Here is a 17,708-nt window from a genome sequence, read left to right on the forward strand (position 1 = left end):
TCCTTCTCGCTCTCCTCCTTCCTCCTCCTCGCTCTCCTCCCTCTTTCCTCCTCCTCCTCCTTCCTCTTCGCCCTCCTCGTCCTTCCTTCTCGCCCTCCTCCTTCGTCCTCGCCCTCCTCCTTCTTCCTTCTCGCCCTCCTCCTCCTTCCTTCTCGCCCTCCTCCTTCCATCTTTACCCTCCTCCTCGCCCTCCTCCTCCTTCCTCCTCTTTTCTCCTGAATGTATCCCACCCCTGGACGGATGCCCGCTTATATGTATCCCACCCTTGTACTGGTGCCTGCCTGCATGTATCCTACCCCTGTACGGGTGCCCGCCCTAATTCTATCCCACCATTGTACGGGTGCCCGCTCTCATATATCCCACCCCTGTAAGGGTGCCCGGACGCATGTATCCCACCCCTGTACGGGTGCCCGCCCTCATATATCTTACCCCTGTACGGGTGATTGCGCTCATACATCCCACCCCTGAACGGGTCCCCGCCCTCATATATCCCACACCTGTACGGGTGCCAGCCCGCATGTATATCACCCTAGTACGATTTGCCGCCCTCATATATCACACCCCTGTACGGGTGCCCGCCCGCATATATCCCACCCCTTTACAGGTGCCCACGCTCATATATTCCACCCCTGTATGGGTGCCTGTCCTCATATATCCTACCCCTTTACGGGTGCCCGTCCTCATATATCTAATCCTTGTACGGGTGTCCGCCCTCATATATCCCACCCTTGTACGGGTGCCCGCCCTCATATATGACACCCCTGTTCGTGTGCCCGCCCTCATATATCTCACAGCTGTACGGGGGCTCCACCCTCATATATCCCAATACTGTACGGGTGCCTGCCCGCATGTTTCCTACCTCTGTACGGGTGCCTGCCCTCATATAACCCACCACAGTACGGGTGCCAGCCCTCATATATCTCACAGCTGTACGGGGGCTCCACCCTCATATATCCCAATACTGTACGGGTGCCCGCCCGCATGTATCCCACCCCTGTACGGGTGCCTGCCCTCATATAACCCACCACAGTACGGGTGCCAGCCCGCGTATATCCCACCCCTGTACGGGTTTCCGCCCTCATACATCCCACCCTTGTAAGGGTACCCGCCCTCATATATCCACCACTATACGGGTTTCCACCCTTATACATCCCACCGCTGAACGGTCTTCCCGCCCTCATATATCCCAACCCTGTACGGGTTCCCTCCCTCATATATCCCACCCCTGTACAGGTGCCCACCCTCATATATCCCACCCCTGTAAGGGTACCCGCTCTCATATTTCCCACCCCTGTACTGGTGCCCACCCTCATACATCCCACACCTGTAAGGGTTGAGCGCCCTCAAATATCCAACACTGTACGGGTGCCTGCCCTCATATATCCCACCCCTGTACTGGTGCCCGCTCTCATATATCCCACACATGTACGGGTGCCCACCTTCATATATCCCACACATGTACGGGTGCCCGCCTCATACATCCCACCCCTGTACAGGTTCCCATCTCATATATACCACCCCTGTATGGGTGCCCGCCCTCATATCCCACCCCTGTACGTGTGCTCCCCCTCATATATCCCACCCCTGTATGGGTACCCGCCCTCATATATCCCACCCCGGTACGGGTGCCCGCCCTCATATATCCCAAACCTGTACGAGTGCTCGCCCTCATATATCCCACCCCTTTATGGGTTCCCGCCTTCATATATCCCACCCTTGTAAAGTTGCCCACCCTCGTATATCCCACCCCTCTACAAGTGCTCGCCCTCATATATCGTACCCCTTTAAGGGTTCCCGCCTTCATATATCCCACCCCTGTATAGTTGCCCAACCCCATATATCCCACACCTGTACGGGAGTCCGTCTTCATATATCCCACCCTTGTACGGGGGCCCGCCCTCATTTTATCCCACCATTGTACGGGTGCCCGCCCTCATATATCCCACCCCTGTAAGGGTGCCCACCCGCATGTATCCCAACCCTGTACGGGTGCCTGCCCACATATATCCTACCCTTGTACTGGTGATTGCACTCATATATCTTTCCCGTGTACGGGTGCCCGCCCTCATATATCCCACCCCTGTACGGGTGACCGCCCTCATATATCCCACCCCTCTACGGGTGCTCGCCCTCATATTTCCCACACTTATATGGGTTCCCGCCTACATATATCAAACCCCTGTATGGGCGACCGCCCTCATATATCCTACCCTTGTACGGGTGCCCGCCCTCATATATCACACCCCTGTTTGGGCGCCAGCCCTCATATATCCCACCCCTGTACGGGCGCCCGCCTGCATATATCCCACCCCTGCACGGATGTCCGCCCGCATTTATCCCACCCCTGTACAGGGGCCCGCCCTCATATATCCCAGCCGTGTATGGGTGCCTGCCTGCATATATCTTTGCCCTGGAGGGTTGCTCGCCCTAATATATCCCACCCCTGTACGGGTACCCGCCCACATATATCCCCCATGTATGGGTGCCTTCCCTCATATATCCCCCCCTCTGCACGGGTGCCCGCCCGCATTTATCCCACCCCTGTACGGGTGCCCGCCCTCATATATCCCATCCCTGTACTGGTGCCGGCCCTCATATATCCCACCCCTGTATGGGTGCCCGCCCTCATATATCACACACCTGTACCGGTGCCCCCCCTCATATATCCCACACCTGTACTGGTGCCTGTCCTCGTATATCCCACCCCTGTACGGGTGCCCGCCCTCATATATCCCACACCTTATGGGTGCCCACCCGCATGTATCCCACCCCTGTACGGTTGCCCCCCTGTAAGGAGGATGGCGAGGAGGAAGGAGGAGGGCGAGGAAGAAGGAGGACGAGGAGGATGCCCTCCTCCTCCTTCCTCCTCATCCTTCTCGCTCTCCTCCTTCCTCCTCCTCGCTCTCCTCCCTCTTTCCTCCTCCTCCTCCTTCCTCTTCGCCCTCCTCGTCCTTCCTTCTCGCCCTCCTCCTTCGTCCTCGCCCTCCTCCTTCTTCCTTCTCGCCCTCCTCCTCCTTCCTTCTCGCCCTCCTCCTTCCATCTTTACCCTCCTCCTCGCCCTCCTCCTCTCTCCTCCTCCTTCCTCCTCTTTTCTCCTTGACCTCACCCTCTTACCTGGAGTTCTTCCTCCTTCCTCCTCGCCCTGCTCCTCCTCCTCCTTCCTCGTGCTCTCCTCCTCCTCCTCCTTCCTCGCCCTCCTCCTCTTCTTTCCTCGTCGACCTCCTATTCCTTCCTTCTCGCACTCCTCCTTCTTCTTCGCCCTACTTCTACTCCTCCCTCCTCCTTCTCCTTCCTTCTCGCCCTCCTTACTCTTCACCCTCCGCCTCCTCCCTCTCCCTCCTCGCCCTACTACTCCTCCTTCCTCCTCGCCCTCCTCCACCTTCCTCCTCGCTCTCCTCTTCTTCTTCTTCCTTCCTCCTCGCCCTACTCCTCGTCCTTCATCAGCCTCCTCCTTCCTACTCGCCCTCCTCCTCCTCCTTTCTCCTCGCCCTCCTCCTCCTTCCTCCTCGCCCTCATTCCTCCTCGCCCTCATTCTTCCTCGCCCTCATTCCTTCTCGCCCTTCTCCTCCTCCTCCCTCCTCCTCGCCCTCCTCTCCTCAATGTTCTCTTTAATTTCCTCCTCTACCTCATCCTCCTTCCTCTTCTGCCTCGACCTCCGCCTTCCTCCTCGATCTCCTCCTCCTTCCTCCTCGACTTCATCCTCTTACCTTAATTCTTCCTCCTTCCTCCTCGACCTCTTCATAAGAATATGAATAAAAATGATGAATTAACCTTTATTATGACCGTGTTTCATTTAACTAAATGTAGAAATATAATTTATATATTTCCTCATTTATATAAATAACAGCAATAAAAAACTACGTTTATGAAACATTTAAGGTTGCCACAAGGTTTCAATTTTTTTGTAGCCAACGTTTCGTGAAATACGTTTTAGAAACTTATTTACATCCACACAAAATTACGCATCTAATGCGTGAAAACAAACGTTGCCAATAATTTGCAACACTTTCCAGATACGTTGTAGCAACCTAAAATTGTTTCCTGGGAAATGAGTGCCCGCCCTCAAATATCCCACCCCTGTACGGGTGCCCACCCTATTATATCCCACCCCTGTACGGGTACCTGCCTACATATATCCCACCCCTATACGGATGCCCGCCCTCATATATCCCACCCCTGTACGGGTGCCAGCCCTCATATATCCCTCCCCTGTATGGGTGCCCGCCCTCATATATCCCACCCCTGTACGGGTGCCTGCCTACATATATCCCACCCCTATACGGGTGCCCGCCCTCATATCCCAGCAAACACAAATCATCTACGCAACGTTCGCCTATCTCTTCCCATAGGTGTGGGAATGATTTGCATTGAGAATGGTGCAGGAGAGCCTTTGAGAAACTTTTACTCAAAAAATCCAAACACCAAGGTTTAATTATAAATTGTTTTTCTACAATTATTTTCTTCCAAATGTAAAACAAATAGTTTTTACATGTTTAAATATAAAATTTATGGTGTTTTTTTGTAAAATTCATTAATAAATTGTGAATGATATATATTGGCTGAGTGAAACCTTTAAAATCCATTTAGTTATAATATGAACAGAAAAAAGTAGTTTTCCAAATTTTCTAAAAATCGCTCTTTTTAACACAATTTGACTCCTTATGCATTCCACTAAACACTAATATCATGTTTAAATATATAATTTATGTATTATTCCCTAAGATAATTTATATAAATTATAAAAGTTGCTGGAAAGTGGTGAGAAAGAATCTGAAAACGTTTTGTTGTCTTATATTGGCGTGTTCTTATTAACTAGAGTGAGTAAGAGTGAGCGAGAGTAGGTAAGAGTGAGTAAGAGTGACTGAAGGTGAGTGAGAGTGCCAGAGAGTGTGTAAGTGTGAGTAGGAGTGAGTATAAGTAAGAGTGACTGAGAGTGAGTAAGAGTGACAGAGTGAGTAAGAGTGAGAGTAAGGGTGACAGAATGAGTAAGAGTGAGAGTAAAGTGATTGAGAGTAAGGGTGAGTATGAGAGTAAGAGTGATTGAGAGTTAGAGTGATTGGGAGTAGGAGTGATTGAGAGTAAGAGTGATTGGGAGTAAGAGTGATTGGGAGTAGGAGTTAGAGTGAGAGTAGGAGTAAGAATGAGAATAAGAGTGATTGAGAGTTGAGAGTAAGAGTGAGTAAGAGTAAGAATGAGAGTAAGAGTGATTGAGAGTAAGAGTGATTGAGAGTAAGAGTGATTGAGAGTAAGAGTGATTGGGAGTAAGAGTGATTGGGAGTAAGAGTAAGAGTGAGAGTAAGTGTAAGAATGAGAATAAGAGTGATTGAGAGTAAGAGTGATTGGGAGTATGAGTAAGAGTAAGAATGAGAGTAGGAGTGATTGAGAGTAGGAGTGATTGGGAGTAGGAGTGATTGGGAGTAAGAGTGATTGAGAGTAAGAGTAATTGAGAGTAAGAGTATGAGAGTAAGAGTGAGAGAGTGAGTATGAATGGGTAAGGGTGACTGAGAGTGAGTAAGAGTGACAGAGTAGGAATGACAGAGTAAGAGTGATAGAGAGTAAGAGTGACAGAGAGTAAGAGTGACAGAGAGTAAGAGTGACAGAGTAAGAGTGACAGAGAGTAAGAGTGACAGAGAGTAAGAGTGACAGAGTAAGAGTGACAGAGAGTAAGAGTGACAGAGTAAGAGTGACAGTGAGTAAGAGTGACAGAGAGTAAGAGTGACAGAGAGTAAGAGTGACAGAGTAAGAGTGACAGAGTAAGAGTGACAGTGAGTAAGAGTGACAGAGAGTAAGAGTGACAGAGAGAAAGAGTGAAAAAGAGTAAGAGTGACAGAGAGTAGGAGTGACAGAGAGTAAGAGTGACAGAGTAAGAGTGACAGAGAGTAAGAGTGATAGAGAGTAAGAGTGACAGAGAGTAAGAGTGACAGAGAGTAAGAGTGATAGAGAGTAAGAGTGACAGAGAGTAAGAGTGACAGAGAGTAAGAGTGACAGAGTAAGAGTGACAGAGAGTAAGAGTGACAGGGAGTAAGAGTGACAGAGAGTAAGAGTGACAGAGAGTAAGAGTGACAGAGTAAGAGTGACAGAGAGTAAGAGTGACAGAGAGTAAGAGTGACAGAGAGTAAGAGTGACAGAGTAAGAGTGACAGTGAGTAAGAGTGACAGAGAGTAAGAGTGATAGAGAGTAAGAGTGACAGAGAGTAAGAGCGACAGAGAGTAAGAGTGACAGAGAAAGAGTGAGAGAGAGTAAGAGTGACAGAGAGTAAGAGTGACAGAGAGTAAGAGTGACAGTGAGTAAGAGTGACAGTGAGTAAGAGTGACAGAGAGTAAGAGTGACAGAGAGTAAGAGTGAAAAAGAGTAAGAGTGACAGAGAGTAAGAGTGACAGAGAGTAAGAGTGACAGAGTAAGAGTGACAGAGAGTAAGAGTGATAGAGAGTAAGAGTGACAGAGAGTAAGAGTGACAGAGAGTAAGAGTGACAGAGAGTAAGAGTGACAGAGAGTAAGAGTGACAGAGTGTAAGAGTGACAGAGTAAGAGTGACAGAGTAAGAGTGACAGAGAGTAAGAGTGACAGAGAGTAAGAGTGACAGAGAGTAAGAGTGACAGAGTAAGAGAGTGAGAGTGATTATGAGAGAGTTAAGAGTGTGAGGTGTGAGAGGGTAGCAGGCCAGGGAGGCAGGATGTGTGGTCACAGGCGAGGCCTAGGCCTCGTGATCTCTAATGTTGGTTTTTATATATATGTTGGATTTTTTGTCCTGTTTCAAATTATAATTATTTAGCAGGAATGTAATAAGATATTGCACAGTATTAATGTGACAATAATATATGCATTATTTCCTTGATAATCAAACTTGTTGTTCAAAGATAATATACAATCTTTGAAGGAAACATTTTGAGAGCGCGAGCTGGCAACACTGGGCTGGTGGGTGAGAGAGACATATGGTTAGTTCTGCTCAGACCTTCAGTGGTGAAGGGTGTGTCCCAGCTGGCCGCCACCCGCCGCCACCCGCCGCCACCCGCCACCCACCACCAGCCGCCACCTGCCACCAGCCGCCACCCACCACCAGCCGCCAGCCGCCACCACCCACCACCAGCCGCCACCCGCCACCACCCACCACCCGCCGCCACCCGCCACCCACCACCTGCCGCCACCCGCCACCCACCACCCACCGCCACCCGCCACCCACCACCAGCCGCCACCCACCACCAGCCGCCACCCGCCACCACCCACCACCAGCCGCCACCCGCCACCACCCACCACCAGCCGCCACCCGCCGCCACCCGCCATCCACCACCAGCCGCCACCCGCCACCCACCACCCATCACCCGCCGCCACCCGCCGCCACCCGCCACCCACCACCCACCACCAGCCGCTACCCACCACCAGCCGCCACCCACCACCAGCCGCCACCCTGCCACCACCCACCACCAGCCGCCACCTGCCACCACCCACCACCAGCCGCCACCCGCCACCACCCACCACCAGCCGCCACCCGCCACCACCCACCACCAGCCGCCACCCGCCACCACCCACCACCAGCCGCCACCACCCACCACCCGCCGCCACCACCCACCACCCGCCGCCACCCGCCACCCACCACCAGCCGCCACCCGCCACCACCCACCACCAGCCGCCACCCGCCACCACCCACCACCAGCCGCCACCCGCCACCACCCACCACCAGCCGCCACCCGCAACCACCCACCACCAGATGCCACCCGCCACCACCCACCACCAGCCGCCACCCGCCACCACCCACCACCAGCCGCCACCGCCACTCACCACCCGCCGCCACCACCCACCACCCGCCGCCACCCGCCACCCACCACCAGCCGCCACCCGCCACCACCCACCACCAGCCGCCACCCGCCACCACCCACCACCAGCCGCCACCCGCCGCCACCCGCCACCCACCACCAGCCGCCACCCGCCACCCACCACCCGCCGCCACCCGCCACCCACCACCAGCCGCCACCCACCACCAGCCGCCACCCACCACCAGCCGCCACCCGCCACCACCCACCACCAGCCGCCACCAGCCACCACCCACCAACAGCCGCCACACGCCACCACCCACCACCAGCCGCCACCCGCCACCACCCACCACCAGCCGCCACCGCCACTCACCACCCGCCGCCACCACCCACCACCCGCCGCCACCCGCCACCCACCACCAGCCGCCAGCCGCCACCACCCACCACCAGCCGCCACCCGCCACCACCCGCCACCAGCCGCCACCCGCCACCAGCCACCGCCACCCACCACCGCCACTCACCACCCGCCGCCACCACCCACCACCAGCCGCCACCCGCCACCAGCCACCGCCACCCACCACCGCCACCCGCCGCCACCACCCACCACCACCAGCCGCCGCCGCCACCACCACCGCCGCCACCACCCATCACCGCCGCCGCCACCACCACCCACCACCACCGCCGCCGCCACCACCCATCACCGCCGCCGCCGCCACCACCCACCACAGCCGCCGCCGACACCACCGCCACCACCACCCACCACCACCACCACCCACCACCGCCGCCACCACCAGCCGCCACAAGCCGCCACCGCCCGCCACCAGCCGCCATCACCACCACCACCACCACCAGCCGCCATCACCGCCACCAGCCGCCACCAGCTGCCACCACCACCAGCCGCCACCACCACCACCACCAGCCGCCATCACCCCCACCAGCTGCCACCACCACCAGCCGCCATCACCACCACCACCACCACCAGCCGCCATCACCGCCACCAGCCGCCACCAGCTGCCACCACCACCAGCCGCCACCACCACCACCACCAGCCGCACTCACCGCCTCCAGCTGCCACCACCACCAGCCGCCACTACCAGCCGCCACCACCGCCACCACCACCTGCCACTAGCCGCCACCACCGCCCGCTATCAGCCGTCACCGCCCGTTGCCACAGTCGCCACCGCAAGCCGCCACCGCCAGCCGCCACCAGCCCCCCCCCACCGCCGATCGTCACCACCCATCACAGCCGCTGCCGCCCGCCACCGCCCGCCACCACCCACCACAGCCGCCACCACCCACCACCCGCCGCCACCACCCACCACAGCCGCCACCACCCACCACCCACCACCACCAGCCGCCGCCGCCACCACCCACCACAGCCGCCACCACCCACCACCCACCACCACCAGCCGCCGCCGCCACCCACCACCCGCCGCCACCATCCACCACCACCAGCCGCCGCCGCCACCACCACCCACCACCACCGCCGCCACCACCCACCACCACCAGCCACCGCCGCCACCACCACCCACCACCACCGCCGCCACCACCCACCACCGCCAGCCGCCACCACTCATCACAGACGCCGCCACACGCCACCGCCCGCCACCACCGCCAGACACAGCCGCCAGTGTCCGCCACCGCCGCCACTGTCCGCCACCGCCGCCACTGTCCGCCACCGCCGCCACTGTCCGCCACCGCCGCCACTGTCCACCACTGTCCGCCCGCCGCCACCACTGTCCACCCGCCGCCACCACTGTCCGCCCGCCGCCAACACTGTCCGCCCGCCGCCACCACTGTCCGCCCGCCGCCTCCACTGTCCGCCCGCCGCCTCCACTGTCCGCCCGCCGCCTCCACTGTCCGCCCGCCGCCACCACTGTCCGCCCGCCGCCGCCACTGTTCGCCCGCCGCCGCCACTGTCCGCCCGCCGCCGCCACTGTCCGCCCGCCGCCGCCACTGTCCGCCCGCCGCCGCCACTGTCCGCCCGCCGCCACTGTCCACCACCACCGCCAAAGCCGCCACGGTCCGCCCGCGCCACTATCCGCCACAGCCGCCACGGTCCGCCCGCCGCCACTGTCCGCCCGCCGCCACTATCCGCCACCGCCGGCACTGTCCTCCCGCCGCCACTGTCCGCCCGCCGCCACTGTCCGCTGCCGCCGCCCTGTCCGCCTGCCGCCACTATCCGCCACTGCCGCCACTGTCCGCCCGCCGCCACTGTCCGCCCGCCACCACTATCCGCCCGACGCCACTGTCCGCCCGCCGCCACTATCCGCCACCGCCGCCACTATCCGCCACCGCCGCCACTGTCCGCCCGCTGCCACTATCCGCCACCGCCACCACTGTCCGCCACCGCCACCACTGTCTGCCACCGCCACCACTGTCTGCCACCGCCACCACTGTCCGCCCGCCGCCACCACTGTCCGCCCGCCGCCACCACTGTCCGCCCGCCGCCACCACTGTCCGCCCGCCGCCTCCACTGTCCGCCCGCCGCCACCACTGTCCGCCCGCCGCCACCACTGTCCGCCCGCCGCCGCCACTGTCCGCCCGCCGCCGCCACTGTCCGCCCGCCGCCGCCACTGTCCGCCCGCCGCCACTGTCCACCACCGCCGCCAAAGCCGCCACGGTCCGCCCGCCGCCACTATCCGCCACAGCCGCCACTATCCACCACCGCCGCCACTGTCCGCCCGCCGCCACTGTCCGCCCGCCGCCACTATCCGCCACCGCCGCCACTATCCGCCACCGCCGCCACTGTCCGCCCGCCGCCACTGTCCGCCCGCCGCCGCCACTGTCCGCCCGCCGCCACTGTCCGCCCGCCGCCACTATCCGCCACCGCCGCCACTGTCCGCCACAGCCGCCACTCTCCGCCGTACAGCCTCCCCTCTCTCCGTTAGTAAATAATTATAATTGTTAGTAAATAATAAAAGAAATATAAATTATTGGATTTTTTTTACCCTTAAATTGGTTTTAATATTTAAATTGAAAATAATAATATAATATAAAATATAATAAAAATAATATAATATAAAATATAATTTAATTTCAAGAAATTTAACTTTAAACACAAAGATGTGAAAAGGGTTCAGATTATTGGCTCAAACCTTTCATAAGAGATTCATATTGGTATATAAATGGATTATGAATGACTCATGTTAGGAGTGTAAAGTTGCCACAACATCTCAAATTAGTGTTAGATACATATGTCTTGGTTATAAGTTTTGGAAACCTATTTAAGTCCACACACAATATCGTATCTGATACGATAAAACAAACGTTTCCAATACTTTCAAATACTTTCCAGATATGTTGTGGCAACCTAAAATTGTTTGCTGGGATATCCCACCCCTGTACGGGTGCCCGCCCTCATATATCCCTCCCCTGTACGGGTGCCCGCCCTCATATATCCCACCCCTGTACGGGTGCCCGCCCGCATGTATCCCACCCCATTACGAGTGCCGCCCTTATATATCCCACACCTGTACGGGTGCCCACCCTCACATATCCCACCCTTGTACGGGTGCCTGCCATCATATATCCCACCCCTGTACGGGTGCCCGCCTGCATGTATCCCACCCCTGTATGGGTGCTCGCCCGCATGTATCCCACACCTGTACAGTTGTCCGCCCGCATGTATCCCACCATTGTACGAGTTACCGCCGTCAAGCATCCATCCCCTGTACGGGTACCCGCCCGCATATATCCCACCCCTGTACGGGTGCCCGCTCTCATATATATACCACCACTGTACAGGTGCCCACCCGCATATATCCAACCCCTGTACAGGTGCCCGCTCTCATATATATACCACCCCTGTACGGGTGCCAACACCCATGTATCCCACACCTTTATGGGTGCCCGCCCGCATGTATCCCACCCCTGTATGGGTGCCCGCCCGCATATATCCCATCCCTATATGGGTGCCCGCCCTTATATAATCCCACCCTTGTACTGGTGCCCGCCCGCATATATCGCACTCCTGTACAGGTGCCCGCCCTCATATATTCCACCCCAGTACGGGTGCGCACGCTCATATATCCCACTTTTGTACCAGTGCCCGCCCTCATATATCCCACTTTTGTACCAGTGCCCGCCCTCATATATCCCACCCTTTTACGGGTGCCCTCACTCATATATCCCACCCCTTTAAGGATGCCCTCCCTCATATATCCCACACCTGTACGGGTGCCCGCCTTCATATATCCCACCCCTTTAAGGATGCCCTCCCTCATATATCCCACCCCTTTAAGGATGCCCTCCCTCATATATCCCACCCCTCTAAGGGTGCCCGCCCTCATATATCCCACTCCTGTATGGGTGCTCGCCCTCATATATCCCACCACTGTACAGGTGCCCGCCCTCATATATCCCACCCTTTGTACGGGTGCCCGCCCTCATATATCCCACACCTCTCCGGGTGCCCGCCCTCATATATCCTACTCCTGTACACGTGGCCGCCCGCATATATCCCACTCCTGTACGGGTGCCAGCCGTCATATATCCCACCCCCTGTACGGCTGCCCGCCGTCATATATCCCACCCCCTGTACGGCTGCCCGCCGTCATATATCCCACCCCCTGTACGGCTGCCCGCCGTCATATATCCCACCCCCTGTAAGGGTGCCCGCCCGAATGTATCCCACCCCCTTACAAGTGCCCGTCTGCATGTATCCCACCCTTAGTACGGTTGCCCACCTGCATGTATCCCACCCTTAGTACGGTTGCCCACCTGCATGTATCCCACAACTGTATGAATGCCCGCCATCATATATCCCATCCCCTGTACGGGTTCCCGCCCGCATGTATCCCACCCCTGTACGGGTGCCCGCCATCATTTATCCTATCCCCTGTACGGGTGCCCGCCCGCCTGCTTCCCACCCCTGTATGGGTGCCCGACCTCATATATCCCACCCACGTACGGGTGCCCGCCCTCATCTATCCCACACCTGAACGGGTACCCGCCCTTATATATCCCACACCTGTACGTGTCATTGTTGTAATATATCCCACCCCTATACGGGTGCCTGCCCTCATATATCCCACACCTGAACGGGTACCCGCCCTCATATATCCCACACCTGTACGGGTGACCGCCGTAATATATCCCACACCTGTACAGGCGCCCGCCCGCATGTATCCCACCCCTGTACGGGTGCTCGCCTGCAAGCGTCCCACCCCAGTATGGGTGCCCGCCCTCATATATCCCACCCATGTACAGGTGCCCGCCCTCATCTATCCCACACCTGAACGGGTACCAGCCCTCATATAACCCACACCTGTACGGGTGCCCGCCCGCATGTATCCCACCCCTGTACGGGTGCCCGCCCGCATGTATCCCACCCCTGTACGGGTGCCTGCTCTCATATATCAAACCACTGTACGGGTGCCCGCTCTTATATATCCCACCCCTGTACAGGTGCCCGCCTGCATGAATCCTACCCCTATACGGGTGCACCCCCTCATATACCCCACCCCTGTATGGGTGCCCGCCCGTATATATCCCTCCCCTGTACATTTGCCAGCCCTTATATATCCCACCCTTGTACGGGTGCCGGCCTGCATGTATCCCACCGCTGTTCGCGTTCCCGCCCGCATGTATCCCACACTTGTATGGGTGCCCGCCCGCATGTATCCCACCCCTGTAAGGGTGCCAGCCCTTATATATCCCACCCCTGTACGGGTGCCTGCCCTCTTATATCCCACCCCTGTATGGGTGCCACCCTTCATATATCCCACCACTGTACGGGTGCCCGCCCTTATATATCCCACCCCTGTTCGGGTGACCGCCTGCATGAATCCTACCCCTATATGGGTGCCCACCCTTGTACGGGTGCCCGCCCGTATATATCCCTTCCCTGTACGGGTGCCCGCCTGCATGTATCCCACCCCTGTTCGGGTGCCCGCCCGCATGTATCCCACACCTGTACGGGTGCCAGCACTCATATATCCCACCCCTGTACGGGTGCCCGCCCTTATGTATTCCACCCCTGTACGGGTACCTCCCGCATGTATCCCACACCTGTATGCGTGCCAGCTAACATGTATCACACCCCTGTACGAGTGTCCGCCATGATATAACACACACCTGTTTGGATGCCCGCCCTCATATATATCACCCCAGTACGGGTGCCCGCTAGCATATATCCTACCCCTGTACCAGAGTCCGCCGTCATATATCACACACCTGTTCGGATACCCGCCCTCATATATCCCACCCCTGTACGGGTGCCCGCCCTCATATATCCCACCCCTGTACGGGTGCCCGCTAGCATATATCCCACCCCTGTACGAGTGTCTGCCATCATATATTCCACCCCTGTACGGGTGCCCGCCCTCATATCCCACCCCTATACGGATGCCCGCCCTCATATATCCCTCCCCTGTATGGGTGCCCACCCTCATATATATCACCCCTGAACGGGTGCTTGTCCTCATATATCCCACGCCTGAACGGGTCCCCGCCCTCATATATTCCACCCCTGTAAGGGTGCCCGCCCTCATATATCCCACCCCTGTAAGGGTGCCCGCCCGCATGTATCCCACCCCTGTACGGGTGCCATCCCTCATACTTCCTACCCCTGTACGGGTGCTTGTCCTCATATATCCCACGCCTGAACGGGTCCCCGCCCTCATATATTCCACCCCTGTAAGGGTGCCCGCCCTCATATATCCCACCGTTGTACGGGTACCCGCCCACATATATCCCACCCCTGTAAAGTTGCCCACCCTCATATATCCCACACCTGTACGGGTACCCGAACTCATATATCCCACCCCTGAAAGGGTGCCAGCCCATATGTATTCCACCCCTGTACAAGTGCCCGCCCTCATATATCCTAACCCTGTGCGGGTGCTTGATCTCATATATCCCACCCCTGAACGTGCCCCCGCCCTCATATATCCCACCCCTGTATGAGTGCCCGCCCTCATATATCCCAACCCTATTCGGGTGCCCACCTTCATATATCCAACCCCTGTACTGGTGCCCGCCCTCATATATCCCACCCCAGTACGGTGACCCCCCTCATATATCCCACCCCTTTACGGGTGCCCGTCCTCAAATATCTAATCCTTGTACGGGTGTCCGCCCTCATATATCCCACCCTTGTACGGGTGCCCGCCCTCATATATGACACCCCTGTTCGTGTGCCCGCCCTCATATATCTCACAGCTGTACGGGGGCTCCACCCTCATATATCCCAATACTGTACGGGTGCCCGCCCGCATGTTTCCCTCCTCTGTACGGGTGCCTGCCCTCATATAACCCACCACAGTACGGGTGCCAGCCCTCATATATCTCACAGCTGTACGGGGGCTCCACCCTCATATATCCCAATACTGTACGGGTGCCCGCCCGCATGTATACCACCCCTGTACGGGTGCCTGCCCTCATATAACCCACCACAGTACGGGTGCCAGCCCGCGTATATCCCACCCTGTACGGGTTTCCGCCCTCATACATCCCACCCTTGTAAGGGTACCCGCCCTCATATATCCACCACTATACGGGTTTCCACCCTTATACATCCCACCGCTGTACGGTCTTCCCGCCCTCATATATCCCAACCCTGTACGTGTTCCCTCCCTCATATATCCCACCCCTGTACAGGTGCCCACCCTCATATATCCCACCCCTGTATGGGTGCCCGCTCTCATATATCCCACCCCTGTACTGGTGCCCACCCTCATACATCCCACACCTGTAAGGGTTGAGCGCCCTCAAATATCCAACACTGTACGGGTACCTGCCCACATATATCCCACCCCTGTAAAGTTGCCCACCCTCATATATCCCACACCTGTACGGGTACCCGAACTCATATATCCCACCCCTGAAAGGGTGCCAGCCCATATGTATTCCACCCCTGTACAAGTGCCCGCCCTCATATATCCTAACCCTGTGCGGGTGCTTGATCTCATATATCCCACCCCTGAACGGGCCCCCGCCCTCATATATCCCACCCCTGTATGAGTGCCCGCCCTCATATATCCCAACCCTGTTCGGGTGCCCACCTTCATATATCCAACCCCTGTACTGGTGCCCGCCCTCATATATCCCACCCCAGTACGGTGACCCCCCTCATATATCCCACCCCTTTACGGGTGCCCTCCTGAATGTATCCCACCCCTGGACGGATGCCCGCCTACATGTATCCCACCCTTGTACTGGTGCCTGCCTGCATGTATCCTACCCCTGTACGGGTGCCCGCCCTAATTCTATCCCACCATTGTACGGGTGCCCGCTCTCATATATCCCACCCCTGTACAGGTGCCCACCCTCATATATCCCACCCCTGTAAGGGTGCCCGCTCTCATATATCCCACCCCTGTACTGGTGCCCACCCTCATACATCCCACCCCTGTAAGGGTTGAGCGCCCTCAAATATCCAACACTGTACGGGTACCTGCCCTCATATATCCCACCCCTGTACTGGTGCCCGCCCTCATATATCCCACCCCTGTACTGGTGCCCGCTCTCATATATCCCACACATGTATGGGTGCCCACCTTCATATATCCCACACATGTACAGGTGCCCGCCCTCATATATCCCACCACTGTGCAGGTGCCCGCCCTCATATATGACACCCCTATACGGGTGCCCGCCCTCATATATCCCATCCCTGTACGGGTGCCCACCCCAATGTATCCCACCCCTTTACGGGTGCCTGCCCTCATATATCTCACACCTGAATGGGGGCTCCACCCTCATATATCCCAATACTGTACGGGTGCCAGCCCGCATATATCTCACAGCTGTACGGGGGCTCCACCCTCATATATCGCACCACATTATTGGTGCCTGCCCGCATATATCCCACCGCTGTACGGGTGCCCTCCCTCATATAACCCACCACTGTACGGGTGCCCGTCCTCTTATATCTAACCCTTTTAAGGGTGTCCGCTCTCATATATCCCACCCCTGTACGGGTGCCCACCCGCATATATCCCACCCTTGTACGGGTGCCCACCCGCATGTATCCCTCCCCTCTACGGGTGACCGTCTTCATATATCCCACCCTTGTACGTGTGCCTGCCCGCATATATCTCACCCCTGTATGGGTGCCTGCCCACATATGTCCTACAACTGTACAGGTGCCCGGCCCAATATATCCCATCCCTGTACGGGTGCCCGCCCTCAAATATCCCACACCTGTACAGGCTCCCGCTATCATATATCCCACCCCTGTACAGGTGCCCGCCCTCATATATGACAAACCTATACGGGTCACCGCCCTCATATAACCCACCCCTGTACGAGTGCTCCAGCCTCATATATCCCACCACTGTATGGTTGCCCGCCTGCATTTATCCCACCCCTGTACGGGTGCCCGCCCACATATATCGCACCACTGTACGGGTTCCTGCCCGCATATATTCCACCCCTCTACGGGTGCCCGCCCTCATATAACCCACCACTGTACGGGTGCCCGTCCTCATATATCTAACCCTCGTACGGGTGTCCGCCCTCATATATCCCACCCTTGTACGGGTGCCCGCCCATATATATTACACCCCTGTTCGTGTGCCCGCCCTCATATATCCCACCCCTGTACGGGTGCCGACCCGCATGTATCCAACCCCTTTACGGGTGCCTTCCCTCATATATCTCACACCTGTATGGGGGCTCCACCCTCATATATCCCAATACTGTACGGGTGCCCGTCCTCATATATCTAACCCTTGTACGGGTGTCCGCCCTCATATATCCCACCCTTGTACGGGTGCCCGCCCTCATATATGACACCCCTGTTCGTGTGCCCGCCCTCATATATCCCACCCCTGTACAGGTGCCGACCCGCATGTATCCCACCACAGTACGGGTGCCTGCCCTCATATAACCCACCCCTGTAAGGGTGCCCGTCCTTTTATATCTAACTCTTGTACGGGTGCCCGCCCACATATATTCATCCCCTGTACGGGTGCCCGCCCTCATTGTATCCGACACCTGTACAGGTGCCCGCCCT

Source organism: Procambarus clarkii, chromosome 23 (assembly GCF_040958095.1).
Source record: "Procambarus clarkii isolate CNS0578487 chromosome 23, FALCON_Pclarkii_2.0, whole genome shotgun sequence".
In the NCBI taxonomy this organism is placed as follows: Eukaryota; Metazoa; Arthropoda; class Malacostraca; order Decapoda; family Cambaridae; genus Procambarus; species Procambarus clarkii.